Source organism: Lactuca sativa, chromosome 8 (genome assembly GCF_002870075.4).
Source record: "Lactuca sativa cultivar Salinas chromosome 8, Lsat_Salinas_v11, whole genome shotgun sequence".
Lineage (NCBI taxonomy): Eukaryota > Viridiplantae > Streptophyta > Magnoliopsida > Asterales > Asteraceae > Lactuca > Lactuca sativa.
Window position 1 is genome coordinate 36,729,430 of NC_056630.2, and position 6,143 is coordinate 36,735,572.

The window sequence follows — 6,143 nt, forward strand, 5'->3', positions numbered from 1 at the left end:
GATTACAAACGACAATTGTTTCAAAAGATGAATGACAACCACTTTCAAGGACAACCACTTACAAGTAATTATTTCTATTGATTGGCCATGGGTTCTTACGGCAAAAAATATCACTAGTTGATTTCAAGACTTTGAAGACTCCAAGATGATTATAAATAGAGACTATCCTTTAGTTCAAGACACAAGAAAAAATTCATTCTCTAAAAAATGTTCATCCCATGTCTAAAAAATCTCCAAGAGTCTCTCTTTCTACTAGTAGATGTTCAAAGTCTTTAGATTTTCAAATAATTCTTTCTCCAGAAGTATGTACTGATTGTAATTCAAGTCTAATTCAAGAAGGTATTATCTAAAATATTTTATCGTTGTGTTGTTTTTATTTCTCTATGATAATTTCCTTTCAAGTTATTCTAACTATTAATTCTACAAGATTTGAAATTTTTGTTAAAATTAATAATCAAATTAATCAAATTCATGCTTAAATCATTTAATTATGTCTAACAAATCTTGATGAATTGTATTCCTAATAGAAATATTCTTTTAAAAATACAGCAAATCCAAGAATCTATAAATAACTCTGAACAAAATCTTAAAGATTCTTATAAACCTACTAATCAAGGTACAATTTTAAACAATAATCATATTCATGATGTTAGACGGTTCATAAGAGCAAGTATTAAAATTCGTTATAAACAGATACGTTATCTAAAAACAAAACTATTTGTTTTCTAGTTCCAAAATTGATAATTATCTCTAATTGATAATTTCGTCTAGATAAAAATGGTATCAGAGCCAAGAAAAGTTTTTGGGGTGGTTATGCATGATATATTTACTTCAAATTTATTTAATTTTGGTTTAGTATCCTATAAGAAATTTATAAGTTTTAATAAGCATGATTTAGAGACAAAACCAATGATTGGTTGGATTAGCGTACAGCGCGCAGATAAGAACGTAAGTCGCGGTGCCGGACCACGATCATCGTCGGGACGATTCCCCTCTGCTCACCATTATTAATACAATATATAGAATTTGAACTTTTGATTCCATTAATGTAAGTATATAGCCAAACCGGTCTCGGACTCACTACAGACTCGGGGGTTTATGTGGACCCATATAGTTACACGCTGCAATATGAGTTGATATGGACCCGACACAACTACATTTTGTCATATGAGATTGATACGGGTCTGACACAACCACGTGTTGTTATATGTATATGATCATTGTATGTGGTATTTTGGGGAAGTTGACTATGCTTTGTACTTACAATTATATTTGTGGTTTCAGGTAATTCCGATACAAAAGGGAATGGTCCGACTTGATCGCAACGCATCCACTCCTGTTCCGCATTTTCTTTACGATTTGAATTTGTACTCTGATGATTATACTCTTTTGACATACTAAGTTTGGGTTTGTTATGAATAATTGATGGGTTTTTATTAAATTAAAAATGAAATTTTTATCCATGATTTTGGGGAAGTTACATTCTCTTAACCCTATATAGTGAAATTAAAAAAAAATCTTTATGAAATTGAAAAAGAAACTCAAAATGAGCAAATTACCTACGGTGGAGACGGGTGGAGATGGAGATAAGGACGATGGTGTTGGATGGAGACGATGATAGGGTGGAGCGTAGGTTGTTCTCTGCCTGTAGTTAGTGAAGATAGAGAGCGGAGACAAATCAATGCTAAAATACAAAAAATGGTTGCGTTTAGGGCTAGGCGTGAGGTGTCAATAAGAAGGACCTCATATTCTCCATGTTGTCGCACCACCAGTAGCAGCAAGGCTTGTGTGCATTGTTACTTCTTCATGCTGCTCTTAAACACGCTCTTCCCTTACATGCACTTGGAAAGAAAGCATTGAACAAAACCAGTGGAGCTTTAATCGAATAGATAAACAAACCGGTTGGTCATGAGGGTGAAGCAGGTGTGGAGGTGGTCGTCTTGTGGTAGCCAAGAAGGTGAATGTGGAGGTGCACGCGATTGATGATTTTCTAGGTTCGTTTGGATCAGAAGAAAGGAGGGAGAACATGTATCACTCCTAATCTCATATCATATGATGCCTGTTGGAAGAATAAATTGGTTGAGAAGGAAAAAAGGACACCATTTATTTAATTTTTCCAACGCAATGCCCATTAAGCAAATTAATTTATGAATTAAAGCACAAAAACCCATCTAGCTAGCTTGGTGGTTGAAGGCATGGCATGTAGATTGGGTTCCAAACCTCTTCGCCCATTATCGTCCTTGTGTCTTGCTTTTTTTGTTTGAAGCAGACAAATGTTGATGTGTCAAAGCCACGTCATCTCAAACTCAACCAAGTTCGTAGTTCGGGTGACAAGCCTAATAGTTTAAATCAGGAGAAAATACCGTAAATAGTCAAAAAATGGGGGGTGTTTTCAAAAAATAGACATAAAAATGGGCTTTTCCGGATATAGACAAGCATTCCGCGGAATGGCAAAATCGTAAATAAATCAATGTATATAAAAAAAAAGATCCATTCCGCGGAGCTACCTCCGAGGAATGAACTCATTCCGCGGAGGTAGCTCCGAGGAATGGATCTCTAGTGTTTTTTTTTCACATCGATTCTTCGGGGTTTATATTCATTTCCCAAACTAATTATTTTTAAGAAAAGATTATCATACTATTATAATCTTTACTTGAAAATAATTAGTTGGGAAATTAATATAAACCCTGAAGAATCGATGTGAAAAAAAAAAAAAAAACCCTCAAGATCCATTCCGCGGAGATGATGTTATTCCGCAGAGGTCCGCGGAGGGTCTTCCGCGGAATGTATGTCTATAGCTAGAAAAATCCATTTTTATATCTATTTTTTGAAAACACCCCCCATTTTTTTTGACTATTTACGGTATTTTCTCTTAAATCAGACATTAATGCACAAAAAGAAAAACCAACTTTAGGTATAACCAAACATTCTGTGTAAAATTAGAGGATTTTATAACAATAAATCTTGTAAAAATATTGATAATATATAATTTGATTATCGTAGCTATTTATTTATCTATTACAAATATTTATAGTATATCATTTTTATTGCATATTTATTTATTTATTTTGATGAAAAATATAATTATTTTTTGGATGTTGTAAAATGTTGTAAACTATATGCATTTTTATTAAAGGGATATTTTTCATTCTCAAATAAAATCTTGTAAACTATAGGCAAATTTAAATTTTAGTTTTTACATAGTATGCGAATTTTAAAAAACAAACAATTTTTTTCTTCTTGAAGACTACATACATTTTAACACTAGCTACCCATTGCTAAGGTAGGTCCTAAGACCTACTTTTTTTAATACACCAATTATATATAAAAAAACATAAGGAACTACTTTATTTTTACCAAAAGACTTGTACTTTCTTATATTTTTCTATTCTATTAATATAAAGAACCATTTTAATTTTGGTTCTACATTACCACCTTTTCTTTTCTAGATATGATCCACAAACTATGATCCACAAACCGTAGAGTGAAAGACTATGATCCACAGACTTTATACCACTTCAAAAACGAAGGAACCTAAAAATGACATAGAAAAATACAAACCATGATACATATTTAATGGTTTATGATTTCTAGACCATTTGCTTTTTACACATATAATATGTCTTCAACAAATCTGGCATATGTTTATTCTACTTGAATTTGTTGGTAGAGTAAGCATTTGTTTATTCTACTTGAATTTGTTGGTAGAGTGTCGTATTAGAAATGGGCCCCTTTGTTAAAATAATTTTTTATATGCTTATTAAAATAAACTATTACTCATTTGTTTTAAATTTTCGTTTATAAATATATCGTTGGTGGTACAAATCGTTTTAGGCTACATCTTTAGAAGATCAATTTTGATAAGAGTTGTAGTTCGGCGTGATCACCTGAGATCCACCATGTAAATCATAAGTTGTTATTGTATGTGAAATTATTAAAAAAAATGTTTTATAACTAGTCATATGGTAAATTGTCGAGGTGAAAACATGTCCAAACCCGACCCAAATGGAACTAGACTCGGAAACCAAAAACTAAGATTTAGTATAATCGGATACGAGACATGTATATGGAATCAGTTCCCAGTAAATGATTGGTTAAAGTGGGTCTACGAACGTAAAACCTAGAAATTTCAAAGTGTGTAGTGTGCAATCGAGTAAAATAAGTCTAGAACCGAAAATCCATAAATAAATAAAAACCAGATAATGTATAATACATGAAACATGTAAAAATTTCATAACTCATTCATTCGAAGTCGGTTTGACATGATAACTTTTCCGACATGCATTTTATAGTTTGTACTTCAATTTAGGATATAATTGCATCATTTTGACTTTCATATTTATTGATTTACAACCCTCCGAAGTCAAGGTATCAAGGATGAAAGTTTTTTCAGCTTTTCAATTCTCAGTCTAATTCTCTTGACTCATTTTACTCGGACCCACTATACCCGATATCAAATTTAGGCTTATATTGATACCTAATACCCGACCCACTTTCACTTATATTAATTCTAATTTGGTCGGTTCTCGTTCCTTTTGCATGAAAAATAAAGAAAAACATACAATAAATTCACATATTTATATAAATGGTTTATGTGGTTTACCAAAGTTCACAAATTCACTCATTGCTAAATTTTTTTACAAAAATTATCCCTATGATTTCCAAAACTTACGTGAATGATCATTTTTGCTCACACTGTGAATTTTCGTCTGTTAAGCTATGTATGCATGTTGCATGTTCAGGTAAATTTGTCTTTTCAAGTTTAGTAGGGACTAAGTTTGTCATCATGCGTAAACCATAGAGAACATTTATGTAATTTTTTTATATTTGATGTTTATGAGTTTGTGACTTTTCCACCCCTACTTCACAAAATGACATTTCTCACTTATCTACTTTTTGAAATGTCACTTTAACCCCTTCCGTTTTGAAAATTTTAAAATGTCACTTTTGCTCCTCTATTTTCTAAGCTTTTGTATTTATCCATCGTAATACATGTAATCTATTTATATTAATAACTTTCATACGTTAACATAAGAAAATCTATTTTTACGTGCTTATTTTTATGTATATGTTGGTATAAATTCAAGGTGATCAATGTTTGAAGTATTCGAAGTAAATTTAGAACTTTTATTCGTTAGTTTGTTTTAACTTATTCGTTTTTTTATGTACACGACGGTATAATTCGAGTTTGTCTACATTTTGACATATTTTTTTTAGAGTTTTTTTCTTATTTTTATGTACGTTTGTTACGCATGATTCATGTCATATATGATACGTTTTTTATTATTTAAACTTCGGTTCATTAACTTAAAAAAATAGTACTTACTTATTTTTTTATGTGCATGTCGGTATAAATTCGAGTTTCGTTTCGTTTCAACGTAAATTTTGTGTATGTTTTCTTTAAAAAAAACTTACTTTTTTATTTAGAACTTTCGAAAGTAATTTAAAAAAAACTTACTTGTTATTTTATGTACATGTGTGTTGACTTTAAACGCTTTTGGGATATTCTTAAACTGGATATCATGACGTTCATGCAAGATTTTTGTTATAGAGGTTTCATTCCTCCTAGTTGTAATTCCTCCTTTATTACTTTAATTCCTTAGGTTAGAGATCCTCGGCTTGTTAAAGATTTTAGACCTATTAATTTCATTGGAATGATGTACAAGATTTTAGCAAAGACTCTTGCTATTAGGCTTGCGGTGGTAGTTGGTTCAGTAATTGGCATTTAATAGTCAGCTTTCATCAAAGGTGGGCATATGTTAGATGTCCCCCTTTTATTGAATGAGATTGTTTCGTGGTCTAAGAAGCATAAGAAAAAAAAATGTATGCTTCTAAAAATTGTGACATCCTCAAATTCACGATCATTTTAAAAATTTTATTTATGTTGATTTGAAAATCAGATTAAAAATAATATTGCGGAATTTATTCCCAGAAAACATGATAAATCTATTATCAAAGAATTTTCGAAGAAATTTAATTTATTTATATTAAAACTTTGGGATGTCATCATCAATACTGAAACGTAAGCATAAACTGACCTTACATTCATTTACACTAGTGATTTATATCTCCTTTAATCTCTCGGTGCAATGTGTCTTCGTATCGATACTTGTGATACAAATAGAATGAGTGGATCAGGTTGA

General features: G+C 31.1%; 1 long non-coding RNA gene across 1 annotated transcript; it reads left to right on the top strand.

The window, feature by feature from the left end:
- The first annotated feature begins 208 nt into the window (after nucleotides 1-208).
- On the top strand, nucleotides 209-1,463 carry LOC122195627 (uncharacterized). The gene is made up of 2 exons (XR_006186059.2): nucleotides 209-339; nucleotides 1,285-1,463. It is a non-coding gene; the product is annotated as an uncharacterized LOC122195627 (long non-coding RNA).
- The last annotated feature ends 4,680 nt before the right edge of the window (nucleotides 1,464-6,143 follow it).